The 16469-nt window shown below is 40.6% G+C and overlaps 2 non-coding genes across 2 annotated transcripts; both read right to left on the reverse strand.

The window, feature by feature from the left end:
* Positions 1-12009: 12009 nt before the first annotated feature.
* TRNAF-GAA (transfer RNA phenylalanine (anticodon GAA)) lies at positions 12010-12082 on the reverse strand. The gene has a single exon. It is a non-coding gene; the product is annotated as a tRNA-Phe (tRNA).
* Positions 12083-12975: 893 nt separating this feature from the next.
* TRNAL-CAG (transfer RNA leucine (anticodon CAG)) lies at positions 12976-13058 on the reverse strand. Its single transcript has one exon. It is a non-coding gene; the product is annotated as a tRNA-Leu (tRNA).
* Positions 13059-16469: the final 3411 nt, after the last annotated feature.

Here is a 16469-nt window from a genome sequence, read left to right on the forward strand (position 1 = left end):
TTCTCCAGAGCTGACCACAACTCCTCAGCTGTGTGACTCACATTTCCCAGACATTTCAATGTAAAAACCGCCTGATGACGTTGAGCCCTACTGCCAGCATAGTAAGAAGGTGTGCAGGATCCCTTCTGCGCAGTTAGAAAGCTTGTGGCATGACCAGACAGGCTTTGGGTGCAGGTGGAAGACCGAGAGGAGGTTGAGGAGGCAGAAGCAGTGGAGGAACTTTGACATAAAGAGGATTGACGCACAACTCGTGGGGACGGCAAGACTTGGACAGCAGCCCCTTGTCCTGCTGTCACCATAGTTACCCAGTGCCCAGTCAGCGACATGTAACGCCCCTGTCCATGCCTACTCGTCCAAGTGTCTGTGGTGAAATGCACCCTGTCACACACAGAGTTTCTCAAAGAAGCGGTGATGTTATGTGCGACATGCTGGTGGAGCGCAGGCACACCTTTCTTTGAGAAGTATTGCCAACTGGGCATCTGGTACTGGGGCACTGCGACGGACATAAGGTCTCGAAAATCCTCTGTGTCCACCAGGCGCAAAGGCAGCATTTCTGTAGCAAAGAGCTTGCAGATGGTGAAATTCAACCTCTTAGCTTTCTCATGGGTAGGAGGAAATGGTCTTTTACTTGTCCACATCTGAGGGACCGAGGGCTGGCTATTGTGCTTAGACGGGGTTGATAAGGGTGTCCCCGGCAAACTGCCGGTCTGTGAGGAAGATGCAGGCGGACATGTTAGGTTGCCTTGATCCAAAGGTGGTGCTATCGATGTCGGACAGCGCTCAACACCAGCTGGTGTTACCACCTCCAAAGAAAATGATGACCTGCCAATCACGCTGGCTGTTGCGGGTAAAGAGGTGGCAGGTCTGCGCCCCAAAACAGGTGTGACTGCTGTCCCCCCAGTGACAGAGGATGAAGAGGCCGCGGATGCACAAGATATGGCAGACGGTGGTTGGCCCGGCCGGCTAGGCCGCATTGTAGCACACTGAGCTTCCCACTGCAACTTATGCTTCATGTCCATGTGCCGGTTCATGCATGAAGTACTCAAACTATGTATTTTTTGGCCTCTACTTAGCTTTTGCTGACAAATGTTACAGATAACACGAGTTGGGTCATCTTTATCGATCTGAAAAAATGCCCAGGCTATGCAAGGCTTAGCACCCATGCGACCTGAAGAGCCACCACGACTTGTGGTGAGAGGCAGAGTTGTGTTTGAGGATGCAGTTGTTGACGTGCTTCCAGTACGACGTCTCTGTCCAGGAAGGCGCAACCTGACCTCGTCGTCACTAGCATCTTCCTCCACCTCCTCTGCTGACCTCATCTCTTGGCTGACTGTGGGTTGACAGTAAGTGGGATCTCCGACCTCATCATCATCACCCTGTGCGTTATCACACCCGTCGTCCTCAGAGCCAACCTGTTCCTGCCCTGACAAAAAACTAAAGTTGTCGCTCCAATCAGGTATTTGAGTCTTATCATCGTCTTCCTCATTGTCTCCACCAACAGGAGTTACAGTTTGGGAATGAGGGTCTACATTATGGTCAGAACCTTCTGCGTCTGGTCCTGGATCCGACTCATAAAGATTCTGGGCATCAGTGCAGATCATTTCCTCGTCTGGATTCACAGAAGCGCTGGAGTCGACCTCTGATTCCCAGGCTATAGTATGAGTAAACAGCTCTGCAGACTCAACCATCTGTTCTACCTCATACTCAGACGGGCAGCTGGAGATTTGGGAGCTGTGAGGAAGCAAGTGCGATTTGGGTGACACCTTTGAGGACTGGAATATTTGTGATATTGAAGTTGATGTGGAGGAGAGCCCACTTAAAGGAGGATTTGATATCCGTTGAAGCACCTGCTGTTTTTGTGCCTCATCTGGAATTTGTAGCGATTGGCGTGGCCGTAAGAAAGGGATCTTATCACATTGTCCGCTAAAAGAAGTAGACATTTTAGTTTGGCTGGAAGATGGTCTTTCTTCTGCAGATGTTACTGTTGCTTTAACACCTACCCACGGACACAACCTTTTTTCCCCTTCCCAACACGCCTATTCCCCTTTCCACCAGCAGCAGGCCTTTTTCCACTCATATTGGTGGTTAACTAATTCACAACTCTGGAGTTGTTTGCACAAAAAAACAATGGATGGTAACCGAGCAGAGCTGAGTGGCCAAACTGTGGTATTAGGCCAAAACTATTGGCTAGGTTAGATGCAGAAAAAAATTATTTTGAATTTGCAACCTGATGGAGGTCAGTATAGATGGACGAAAACAACAAGTCCCACACACAGCTAGAAGCCCAAATATTTTTTCAGAGGTACTGCAGATGCAGATAAAAATTAGTTTTAATTTGCAACCTGATGGAGGTCAGTATAGATGGACTAATAGAGAAAGTCCGACACACTACTAGAAGGCCAAATATTTTTTCAGAGCTAGATGCAGACAAAAAATTATATTCAGTTTGCAACCTGATGGAGGTCAGTATAGATGGACTAATAGAGAAAGTCCGACACACTACTAGAAGGCCAAATATTTTTTCAGAGCTAGATGCAGAAAAAATTATATTCAGTTTGCAACCTGATGGAGGTCAGTATAGATGGATTAATAGAACAAGACCCACACACAGCTAGAAGCCCAATATTTTTTCAGAGGTAGATGCAGGAAAAAAATATATTCAGTTTGCAACCTGATGGAGGTCAGTATAGATGGACTAATACAACAAGTCCCACAAACAGCTAGAAGCCCAAATATTTTTTCAGAGGTACTGTAGATGCAGATAAAAATTAGTTTTAATTTGCAACCTGATGGAGGTCAGTATAGATGGACTAATAGAGAAAGTCCGACACACTACTAGAAGGCCAAATATTTTTTCAGAGGTAGATGCAGAAAAAAATATATTCAGTTTGCAACCTGATGGAGGTCAGTATAGATGGACTAATAGAGAAAGTCCGACACACTACTGGAAGGCCAAATATTTTTTCAGAGCTAGATGCAGAAAAATATTATATTCAGTTTGCAACCTGATGGAGGTCAGTATAGATGGATTAATAGAACAAGACCCACACACAGCTAGAAGCCCAATATTTTTTCAGAGGTAGATGCAGAAAAAAATATATTCAGTTTGCAACCTGATGGAGGTCAGTATAGATGGACTAATACAACAAGTCCCACACACAGCTAGAAGCCCAAATATTTTTTCAGAGGTACTGTAGATGCAGATAAAAATTAGTTTTAATTTGCAACCTGATGGAGGTCAGTATAGATGGACTAATAGAGAAAGTCCGACACACTACTAGAAGGCCAAATATTTTTTCAGAGGTAGATGCAGAAAAAAATATATTCAGTTTGCAACCTGAAGGAGGTCAGTATAGATGGACTAATAGAGAAAGTCCGACACACTACTAGAAGGCCAAATATTTTTTCAGAGCTAGATGCAGAAAAAAATTATATTCAGTTTGCAACCTGATGGAGGTCAGTATAGATGGATTAATAGAACAAGACCCACACACAGCTAGAAGCCCAATATTTTTTCAGAGGTAGATGCAGAAAAAAATATATTCAGTTTGCAACCTGATGGAGGTCAGTATAGATGGACTAATATAACAAGTCCCACACACAGGTAGAAGCCCAAATATTTTTTCAGAGGTACTGTAGATGCAGATAAAAATTAGTTTTAATTTGTAACCTGATGGAGGTCAGTATAGATGGATTAATAGAGAAAGTCCGACACACTACTAGAAGGCCAAATATTTTTTCAGAGGTAGATGCAGAAAAAAATATATTCAGTTTGCAACCTGATGGAGGTCAGTATAGATGAACTAATAGAGAAAGTCCGACACACTGCTAGAAGGCCAAATATTTTTTCAGAGCTAGATGCAGAAAAAAATTATATTCAGTTTGCAACCTGATGGAGGTCAGTATAGATGGATTAATAGAACAAGACCCACACACAGCTAGAAGCCCAATATTTTTTCAGAGGTAGATGCAGAAAAAAATATATTCAGTTTGCAACCTGATGGAGGTCAGTATAGATGGATTAATAGAACAAGACCCACACAAAGCTAGAAGCCCAATATTTTTTCAGAGGTAGATGCAGAAAAAAATATATTCAGTTTGCAACCTGATGGAGGTCAGTATAGATGGAATAATACAACAAGTCCCACACACAGCTAGAAGCCCAATATTTTTTCAGAGGTAGATGCAGAAAAAAATATATTCAGTTTGCAACCTGATGGAGGTCAGTATAGATGGACTAATAGAGAAAGTCCGACACACTACTAGAAGGCCAAATATTTTTTCAGAGCTAGATGCAGAAAAAAATTATATTCAGTTTGCAACCTGATGGAGGTCAGTATAGATGGATTAATAGAACAAGACCCACACACAGCTAGAAGCCCAATATTTTTTCAGAGGTAGATGCAGAAAAAAATATATTCAGTTTGCAACCTGATGGAGGTCAGTATAGATGGACTAATACAACAAGTCCCACACACAGCTAGAAGCCCAATATTTTTTCAGAGGTAGATGCAGAAAAAAATATACTCAGTTTGCAACCTGATGGAGGTCAGTATAGATGGACTAATACAACAAGTCCCACACACAGCTAGAAGCCCAAATATTTTTTCAGAGGTACTGTAGATGCAGATAAAAATTAGTTTTAATTTGCAACCTGATGGAGGTCAGTATAGATGGACTAATAGAGAAAGTCCGACACACTACTAGAAGGCCAAATATTTTTTCAGAGCTAGATGCAGAAAAAAATTATATTCAGTTTGCAACCTGATGGAGGTCAGTATAGATGGATTAATAGAACAAGACTCACACACAGCTAGAAGCCCAATATTTTTTCAGAGGTAGATGCAGGAAAAAAATATATTCAGTTTGCAACCTAATGGAGGTCAGTATAGATGGACTAATACAACAAGTCCCACACACAGGTAGAAGCCCAAATATTTTTTCAGAGGTACTGTAGATGCAGATAAAAATTAGTTTTAATTTGCAACCTGATGGAGGTCAGTATAGATGGACTAATAGAACAAGTTCTACACACAGCTAGCAGCCCAAATATTTTTTCAGAGGTAGATGCAGAAAAAAATTATTTTTAATTTGCAGCCTGATGGAGGTCAGTATAGATGGACTAATAGAGAAAGTCCCACACACTGCTAGAAGGCCAAATATTTTTTCAGAGCTAGATGCAGGCAAAAAATAATTTTGAATTTGCAACCTGATCGAGGTCAGTATAGATGGACTAATAGAGAAAGTCCCACACACTGCTAGAAGGCCAAATATTTTTTCAGAGCTAGATGCAGACAAAAAATTATTTTTAATTTGCAACCTGATGGAGGTCAGTATAGATGGACTAATAGAGAAAGTCCCACACACTGCTAGAAGGCCAAATATTTTTTCAGAGCTAGTTGCAAATAAAAATTATTTTTAATTTGCAGCCTGATGGAGGTCAGTATAGATGGACTAATAGAGAAAGTCCCACACACTGCTAGAAGGCCAAATATTTTTTCAGAGCTAGATGCAGAATAAAATTATATTCAGTTTGCAACCTTATGGAGGTCAGTATAGATGGACTAATAGAACAAGTCCCACACACAGCTAGAAGCCCAAATATTTTTTCAGAGGTAGATGCAGAAAAAAATTATATTCAGTTTGCAACCTGATGGAGGTCTGTATAGATGGATTAATAGAACAAGTCCCACACACAGCTAGAAGCCCAATATTTTTTCAGAGCTAGATGCAGACAAAAAATAATTTTGAATTTGCAACCTGATCGAGGTCAGTATAGATGGACTAATAGAGAAAGTCCCACACACTGCTAGAAGGCCAAATATATTTTCAGAGCTAGATGCAGAAAAAAATTATTTTTAATTTGCAGCCTGATGGAGGTCAGTATAGATGGACTAATAGAGAAAGTCCCACACACTGCTAGAAGGCCAAATATTTTTTCAGAGCTAGATGCAGGCAAAAAATAATTTTGAATTTGCAACCTGATCGAGGTCAGTATAGATGGACTAATAGAGAAAGTCCCACACACTGCTAGAAGGCCAAATATTTTTTCAGAGCTAGATGCAGACAAAAAATTATTTTTAATTTGCAACCTGATGGAGGTCAGTATAGATGGACTAATAGAGAAAGTCCCACACACTGCTAGAAGGCCAAATATTTTTTCAGAGCTAGTTGCAAATAAAAATTATTTTTAATTTGCAGCCTGATGGATTTCAGTATAGATGGACTAATAGAGAAAGTCCCACACACTGCTAGAAGGCCAAATATTTTTTCAGAGCTAGATGCAGGCAAAAAATAATTTTGAATTTGCAACCTGATCGAGGTCAGTATAGATGGACTAATAGAGAAAGTCCCACACACTGCTAGAAGGCCAAATATTTTTTCAGAGCTAGATGCAGACAAAAAATTATTTTTAATTTGCAACCTGATGGAGGTCAGTATAGATGGACTAATAGAGAAAGTCCCACACACTGCTAGAAGGCCAAATATTTTTTCAGAGCTAGTTGCAAATAAAAATTATTTTTAATTTGCAGCCTGATGGAGGTCAGTATAGATGGACTAATAGAGAAAGTCCCACACACTGCTAGAAGGCCAAATATTTTTTCAGAGCTAGATGCAGAATAAAATTATATTCAGTTTGCAACCTGATGGAGGTCAGTATAGATGGACTAATAGAACAAGTCCCACACACAGCTAGAAGCCCAAATATTTTTTCAGAGGTAGATGCAGAAAAAAATTATATTCAGTTTGCAACCTGATGGAGGTCTGTATAGATGGATTAATAGAACAAGTCCCACACACAGCTAGAAGCCCAATATTTTTTCAGAGCTAGATGCAGACAAAAAATAATTTTGAATTTGCAACCTGATCGAGGTCAGTATAGATGGACTAATAGAGAAAGTCCCACACACTGCTAGAAGGCCAAATATATTTTCAGAGCTAGATGCAGAAAAAAATTATTTTTAATTTGCAGCCTGATGGAGGTCAGTATAGATGGACTAATAGAGAAAGTCCCACACACTGCTAGAAGGCCAAATATTTTTTCAGAGCTAGATGCAGGCAAAAAATAATTTTGAATTTGCAACCTGATCGAGGTCAGTATAGATGGACTAATAGAGAAAGTCCCACACACTGCTAGAAGGCCAAATATTTTTTCAGAGCTAGATGCAGACAAAAAATTATTTTTAATTTGCAACCTGATGGAGGTCAGTATAGATGGACTAATAGAGAAAGTCCCACACACTGCTAGAAGGCCAAATATTTTTTCAGAGCTAGTTGCAAATAAAAATTATTTTTAATTTGCAGCCTGATGGAGGTCAGTATAGATGGACTAATAGAGAAAGTCCCACACACTGCTAGAAGGCCAAATATATTTTCAGAGCTAGATGCAGACAAAAAATTATTTTGAATTTGCAACCTGATGGAGGTCAGTATAGATGGACTAATAGAGAAAATCCCACACACTGCTAGAAGGCCAAATATTTTTTCAGAGCTAGATGCAGACAAAAAATTATTTTTAATTTGCAACCTGATGGAGGTCAGTATAGATGGACTAATAGAGAAAGTATCACACACTGCTAGAAGGCCAAATATTTTTTCAGAGCTAGATGCAGATATAAATTATTTTTAATTTGCAACCTGATGGAGGTCAGTATAGATGGACTAATAGAGAAAGTCCCACACACTGCTAGAAGGCCAAATATTTTTTCAGAGATAGATGCAGATATAAATTATTTTTAATTTGCAACCTGATGGAGGTCAGTATAGATGGACTAATAGAGAAAATCCCACACACTGCTAGAAGGCCAAATATGTTTTCAGAGCTAGATGCAGAAAAAAATTATATTCAGTTTGCAACCTGATGGAGGTCAGTATAGATGGACTAATAGAACAAGTCCCACACACAGCTAGAAGCCCAAATATTTTTTCAGAGGTAGATGCAGAAAAAATGTATATTCAGTTTGCAACCTGATGGAGGTCTGTATAGATGGATTAATAGAACAAGTACCACACACAGCTAGAAGCCCAATATTTTTTCAGAGGTAGATGCAGAAAAAATATATATTCAGTTTGCAACCTGATGGAGGTCAGTATAGATGGACTAATAGAGAAAGTCCCACACACTGCTAGAAGGCCAAATATTTTTTCAGAGCTAGATGCAGACAAAAAATTATTTTTAATTTGTAACCTGATGGAGGTCAGTATAGATGGACTAATAGAGAAAGTCCCACACACTGCTAGAAGGCCAAATATTTTTTCAGAGCTAGATGCAGACAAAAAATTATTTTGAATTTGCAACCTGATGGAGGTCAGTATAGATGGACTATTAGAGAAACTCCCACACACTGCTAGAAGGCCAAATATTTTTTCAGAGATAGATGCAGACAAAAAAATATTTTTAATTTGCAACCTGATGGAGGTCAGTATAGATGGACTAATAGAGAAAGTCCCACACACTGCTAGAAGGCCAAATATTTTTTCAGAGCTAGTTGCAAATAAAAATTATTTTTAATTTGCAGCCTGATGGAGGTCAGTATAGATGGACTAATAGAGAAAGTCCCACACACTGCTAGAATGCCAAATATTTTTTCAGAGCTAGATGCAGAAAAAAAATTATATTCAGTTTGCAACCTGATGGAGGTCAGTATAGATGGACTAATAGAACAAGTCCCACACACAGCTAGAAGCCCAAATATTTTTTCAGAGGTAGATGCAGAAAAAAATTATATTCAGTTTGCAACCTGATGGAGGTCTGTAGAGATGGATTAATAGAACAAGTCCCATACACAGCTAGAAGCCCAATATTTTTTCAGAGGTAGATGCAGAAAAAAATTATATTCAGTTTGCAACCTGATGGAGTTCAGTATAGATGGACTAATAGAGAAAGTCCCACACACTGCTAGAAGGCCAAATATTTTTCAGAGCTAGATGCAGACAAAAAATTATTTTTAATTTGCAACCTGATGGAGGTCAGTATAGATGGACTAATAGAGAAAGTCCCACACACTGCTAGAAGGCCAAATATTTTTTCAGAGCTAGATGCAGACTAAAAATTATTTTTAATTTGCAACCTGATGGAGGTCAGTATAGATGGACTAATAGAGAAAGTCCCACACACTGCTAGAAGGCCAAATATTTTTTCAGAGCTAGATGCAGTTATAAATTATTTTTAATTTGCAACCTGATGGAGGTCAGTATAGATGGACTAATAGAGAAAGTCCCACACACTGCTAGAAGGCCAAATATTTTTTCAGAGCTAGATGCAGAAAAAAACTATATTCAGTTTGCAACCTGATGGAGGTCAGTATAGATGGACTAATAGAACAAGTCCCACACACTGCTAGAAGCCCAAATATTTTTTCAGAGCTAGATGCAGAAAAAAATTATATTCAATTTGCAACCTGATGGAGGTCAGTATAGATGGACTAATAGAATGATGCTATGCGCAAAAGATTTTACTTCACTAGGTGCAGTAAAAAATTGGTATTCTATACACAGGTGGTATATCTTGCAACACAGATAGGCTACTCCACTGACTAACACACTCTGCAATAGACCAAAAAGGATTAGCTTTGCTAGATTCAGCCAAATGCTGTGAAAAAAACTTGCACAGCACTGGCACAGACCTGCCTGGCAAAAACTGATAGGAACTGATGTAACCTAGTCCTGAAAAGGACTGTAATTACAATTAGTCTTTACTCCCACAATCTATCTATTTAAGAGCACAGACCTGCCTGATAAAAGTCGTAGGAAATGCTGTAACCTAGTCCTTAAAAGGACTGCAATCACAACTATTCCCTACTCCCAAGCTATCTGTAGATTTGTGCGAAAATTGGCTTGAAATTAACAAGGTATAGCGCACACAGCAACAGTGGTGCCGTCTAACACGCAGCTGCAGCAGTGAGAAAATGGTGACGACGGGGAAAATGGCTTGGTCTTATAGGGCAAGGAAATGTGACATACTCTGCCAATGACACATGCCCTTGCTTGTGTGAAAAAAAGCACTTCGCTCCGTGTGTGCGCTGCTGATAGGCTGACAGATTGCACCTCCCCACTGTAAATGCGGGAAAGAGAAAAAAAAATGGAGATCTTCATTGTTCCTGCAGAGATCCATCCCGTTCCCCTCCCCCCACCCCGCTGTACACTCAAACTGCGTATTAACATTAATTTTCATCATTACTGAGAAAAAATCCAGTTATGATTTTGGTGCACGAACAGTTATTGAACATAACCTCGAACAGCCGAATTTTTCTCAAATCATTCGTGTTCGTCGAACGGCTCGAACACTGCCCAAAACAGCTTGAATTTGAGACTGGCGAACAGTTCGAGTAGAACAACGCTCATCTCTACTTACTGGTAATTCGGTTTCTAGGAATCTTCCACGACAGCACCTTAGGAGGTTCACTCTCTGCCCTAATAGGGACAGAGAACACATAGAGATGAAATAGTCCCTCCCATTTTCCTATCCACAGTATTTTTCCGATGCCAAAGCAACAACTAACATATGCACAAAGAAACTATTTGATTTTCCCTGAAGTCTTTTGTGAAAGCACAAATTCAGGACATTTAAGATTTGCCTCAAGGACCCCAAGGAATACTGCCAAAGTGCCAACGTTGAGAATTGGTTTTGCTAAGCCCCATCACTTTTAGTTATCGATTTGAGATTGCCACCAATAGAGCGGACCCCCAACTAATCAGTAAAAGGAGTGAAGCTGTACAATTTCTTGAAAGAAAATTCTAATGTCAGAAGTGGGATTCGAACCCACGCCTCCAGGAGAGACTGCGACCTGAACGCAGTGAATTAGACCGCTCGGCCATCCTGACTTCTTCTGGCTTTTGTAATTTAACTCTTTCAAAGCTAAGCAGTAGAAAGATGAGCATTACTTGTGATAAAAGGAAATATACCAGGATTTCTTTTATTTTAATATTGACTTGTAACCTATTAGTTACAGCCAATTTTGAGCTTCATGACCAAGCACCGTTTTTTTAAATCTGACATGTATCAATTTATGTGGCAATAACACTGGAATGCTTAACAAATCCCCGTGATTCTGATAGTGTTATTTTGTAACACATTGTACTTTATATTAATGGTAAATTTAGGTCAATATATATTTAGTTTTTCTTGTGAAAATATCTAAAGTTGCACAATTTCATTGAAATGCGGTGATGCCCCATATGTCTTCAGAAACTACTATTTGGTCACACAGCAGGGCTTTGAAAGTAAGAGCGCTATTTGGGTTTTGGGAATGCAGATTTTGCAAGAATATTTTGAGGGTGACATTTGCGGAGTTCCAAAAGTACCAAAACAGCAGAAACCCCTCCAAAGTGATCCCATTTTATAAATTACTCCTCACAATGAATTCATCAACACCGGCAATTACTATTATTGTTCAACAGGTGTTTTCACTCTGCAACATCCAGAATTGCAAATAAGCCAGTTTAGTGCCCAGCTTGCGCTTATGGAGACAAGCACCCCATACATTTTAAGTGGGCTCTCCTCGCTAGAGAAATGCCAAATCTGTGGATTCTTTGTCTTACCATTAACGTAGAAACCCCTATTTTTAGAATGAAAGATGACGGTCCTGAGTTGGGGCTTGTGTTTTTTGCCTTCCTGGCTTTTTCCCCAAACAGCTTTGTTCCTGGCATATTTTTGAAGCATATTTGTCTCAGTAATGCCACAGCGATTCATAGTCAAACATAAATGGCTGAAATCATTCAGCTAGTGTCTGATACATCCTGCCAGTATTAGCTATCAGGTTTCCTTTAAATCCTCATACAGCTAAGTCAAACTAAAATAAAACAAAGTGATGACGTCCAGATTGAAGGAAAAATTACAAAAAATATTATTTTCCTCAAAAGTTAAAAGTGTTCAGTTCTCAAGTTTCTATCATTTTATTTCCTGTAGATAGTTATAATGATTAGGATTTTTACATTCTCTGTAAACAGTCAGTCCATATTCTTTGTTTATTTTCTGCTTAAAATTTAATGGGTGAAGAAAAAAACTTTTGCCGAAACCCGGGATTGAACCAGGAACCTTTAGATCTTCAGTCTAACGCTCTCCCAACTGAGCTATTTCAGCAGGACACATTTAGATTCAGGAATGTTCAACACACTGTAGATGTCACAACTGGATGTATTTATTTTTACTTTGACTTGTTTTTGCAAGATTATCTATATTTGAAAGTCCCGCTATTTTGCGTACATTTTAAGAACTTACATTAATTCTTTGTGAATGAATAGAAAAAACAGCAATTCTGCATTTTTTTTACATTTTCAAATTTACTCAATTCGCCAGGGTAATTCTGACTGTGTCTCTGTAGGACAGGTGATGATTGAGCATAAAACACAATTTGTAAGCATAATGTTGCATCAAGCTTTATTTTTTTCTTAGGTGCAAACAATTGGAGTGAAGATAGGAGATGCAAATTTAGAGAAAATATTCTACTGATTGTTAATGTTGAAAGTGAAAACATTTGTCCCAAAATGTGGTGAAACTTTGATGTCAGTATCACATGCGCATTTCAGACTTGTTAAACTATGTTCATCTGCTCTTTTAGCTTTTGTTTATTAAGTATATATATAGTCTATTGATGCCTGAGGTAAAAAAATCTGAAATTAGACTTACTGGTAATTCGGTTTCTAGGAATCTTCCACGACAGCACACATAGAGATGAAATAGTCCCTCCCATTTTCCTATCCACAGTATTTTTCCGATGCCAAAGCAACAACTAACATATGCACAAAGAAACTATTTGATGTTCCCAGAAGTCTTTTGTGAAAGCACAAATTCAGCACATTTAAGATTTGCCTCAAGGACCCCAAGGAATACTGCCAAAGTGCCAACATTGAGAATTGGTTTTGCTAAGCCCCATCACTTTTAGTTTTCGATTTGAGATTGCCACCAATAGAGCAAACCCCCAACTAATAAGTAACAGGAGTGAAGCTGTACAATTTCTTGAAAGAAAATTCTAATGTCAGAAGTGGGATTCGAACCCACACCTCCTGGAGAGACTGCAACCTGAACGCAGCGCCTTAGACCTCTCGGCCATCCTGACTTCTTCTGGCTTTTGTAATTTAACTCTTTCTAAGCTAAGCAGTAGAAAGATGAGCATTACTTGTGATGAAAGGAAATATGCCATGATTTCTTTTATTTTAATATTGATTCGTAACCTATTAGTTACAGCTAGTGTTGATCGATCACTAAAATGCTCGGGTGCTCGAAGCTTGGGCCGAGCTCGCCGTGATACTCGGGTGCTCGACCCGAGCAATGAGCCCAATGTTAGTCTAAGGGTGACCCGAGCATTTTTGGCGTCACACCCCCGGCAGTCTTTTAAAAGCCTAACAAGTGCCCAAAACAATAGTGACAGTGCTCAAATGACATGGGCACAGCATGGGGATCGCCCCAGGAAGCATTTCTGATGCCCAGGTCACTGCTCTCAACAACGTGGTCAGAGGTAGTAAGCCACTTTTAAGGGCTCACAATAAAACGTTCAAAAACGAAACTGAAACTGCTTTCCTGTGAAATATGTTAAGGAACTTCCTTTCCACTGTAAAAACTTGTGTATAAGGTAAAATAAATAACCCCCCCCCAAAAAATACTCCTCCACACCTTGGGCAAATGCATTCACCGGGAAATGTAATTTTAACATTTTACAACCTTATCTGGCCATGTACTGTGTGACACATGCATACAGTGCTGAAAAGACATGGGAACAGCATGGGGAAGACCCCTGTAAGCATCTCTTACACCCAGGTCACTGCCTAAAAGTGTGCCCATCAGAAGTCATCCTTGCCGCATCAGAAGATGCAGACTTGCAACTATCCCCGGGTGTCCACACTCGGTCCCCAGCCGCCCTGCAGCCGGTTGTCCACACACGATCCCCAGCCACCTGGGGGCAGCCGGGTGTCCATAAACGGTCCCCAGCCGCCCTTATTTCTCCTTGGAACATCCCCCCACACACTTTTCTTAGCCCGGCCAGCTTTAGGGCAGCATTGGACAAGCCCACCAGAGAACCAGACTACTCCGGTGGGCCCTGGCTTCTCCATCAGGGGAGTTGAGAGTGCCAAGGTGAGGACCATGATGATGATGACACAAGTTAGCATCTGCTTTGTTTTCTTGGAATGCAAGCGCATGTATGTAGTAGCGGCTAGGCCTGAGGTGGTCAGCGTTTTGGTGCATATCCTACCTCCTCTGAGGATTGCTGGATGTTTTCCTGCTACTATTCCAGTTCTATGACTCCCTTTAAAAACAAAGCTTCAGGTGATAAATGATGGATGAGGTAGTGGCAAAGGAGAAAGAGGAGGAGAAACAGGGACCATTCATATCAATATCAGGCCAGTCAACCACATATGTCTTGTAGGATATGTTTCAGTAACAAAAGGAGCAGTTCGGCTATACAGTTATAGGGCATACAGTGAGTGCAATGCCTAGAAAAAATTTTGAGACACTCCAATGCCCCTTGGAAATGACATGGAGGTCAGAGAGCCCTAACTAAACCATTTTTTCCATTTATAGCAACTGGATGTCCTGTACACTGTTGGCCTAAGCAGTGAATGGAAGGCTTTCCAAAAATTATGAGGAACTGCAATGCCCCATGAAACAGACGTGGATTACAGCTTACTAAAAACCTTCTACCCATTATTGGGGAGTGGGTCTCCCTTAGTTTTCGCCTTTGCATTGAAAAGCAAAAACTGACTAAAATTAGGAGGAAATGCAATGCCCGTTGGAAGAGTCGTGGACGTTAGAGGTAATTAAAAACAACATTTCAATGGCCCTTGGAAGAGCTGTGGAGTTCAGAGTGGCTTAATAAGATGATTTTAATGCCCCTTTGAAGAGACGTGGAGGTCACAGTAGCTTAACAAGACGGTTTTAATGCCCCTCGGAAAAGACGTGGAGGTCCCAGTATCTTAACAAGATGGTTTGAATGCCCCTTGGAAGAGACGTGGAGGTCACAGAAGCTTAACAAGACGGTTTTAATGCCCCTCGGAAAAGTGGTGGAGGTCGCAGTAGCTTAACAAGAGGGTTTTAATGCCGCTCGGAAAAGACGTGGAGGTCCCAGTAGCTTAACAAGATGGTTTGAATGCCCCTTGGAATAGACGAGGAGGTCACAGTAGCTTAACAAGACACTTATAATGCCCCTTACAAGAGTCATACAGTACAGCATCTTAAAAATATTATTCCCATTATTGGGGAGTGGGTCTCCCATAGTATTTGCTCATGCCTTCCAAGCAAAAGCTTCCAAAAATTAGGACGGAGCAACTTGAAATGCCCCTTACAAGAGCCATGCAGTAGAGCATATTACAAAAATAAGTCCCATTATTGGGGAGTGGGTCTTCCATAGTATTTGCTTATGCCTTCCAAGCAAAAGCTACCAAAAATTAGGACGGAGCAACTTGCAATGCACCTTACAAGAGCCATGTAGTACAGCATATTACAAACATTATTCCCATTATTGGGGAGTGTGTCTCCCATAGTTTTTGCTTATGCCTTCCAAGCAAAAGCTTCCAAAAATTAGGACGGAGCAACTTGCAATGCCCCTTACAAGAGCCATGCAGTACAGCATATTACAAACATAAGTCCCATTATTTGGGAGTGGGTCTCCCATAGTATTTGCTTATGCCTTCCAAGCAAAAGATTCCAAAAATTAAGACGGAGCAACTTGCAATGCCCCTTACAAAAGCCATGCAGTACAGCATATTACAAACATAAGTCCCATTATTCTGGAGTGGGTCTCCCATAGATTTGCTTATGCCTTCCAAGCAAAAGCTTCCAAAAATTAAGACTGAGCAACTTGCAATGCCCCTTACAAGAGCCATGCAGTACAGCATATTAAAAACATAAGTCCCATTATTGGGGAGTGGGTCTCCCATAGTATTTGCTTATGCCTTCCAAGCAAAAGCTTCAAAAAATTAGGAGGAAATGCAATGCCCGTTCGAAGACTCGTGGAGGTCCCCGTAGCTTAACAAGACGGTTTTAATGCCCCTTACAAGAGACGTGGAGGTCAGAGTGGTATAACAAGACGCTTTTAATGCCCCTCAGAAGAGACATGGAGGTCAGAGTGGTATAACAAGACGCTTTTAATGCCCCTCAGAAGAGACGTGGGGGTCAGAGTGGTATATCAAGATGCTTTTAATGCCCCTTACAAGAGACGTGGAGGTCAGAGTGGTATAACAAGACACTTTTAATGCCCATTACAAGAGACGTGGAGGTCAGAGTGGTATAGCATGAAGCTTTTAATGCCCCTTACAAGAGACGTGGAGGTCAGAGTGGTATAACAAGACGCTTTTAATGCCCATTACAAGAGACGTGGAGGTCAGAGTGGTATAACAAGACGCTTTTAATGCCCCTTACAAGAGACGTGGAGGTCAGAGTGGTATAACAAGATGGTTTTAATGCCCCTCAGAAGAGACGTGGAGGTCAGAGTGGTATAACAAGACGCTTTTAATGCCCCTCAGAAGAGACGTGG

The sequence above is a fragment of the Phyllobates terribilis genome, unplaced genomic scaffold (genome assembly GCF_046119375.1).
Source record: "Phyllobates terribilis strain yellow unplaced genomic scaffold, ASM4611937v1 Scaffold_12__6_contigs__length_324123572, whole genome shotgun sequence".
Lineage (NCBI taxonomy): Eukaryota > Metazoa > Chordata > Amphibia > Anura > Dendrobatidae > Phyllobates > Phyllobates terribilis.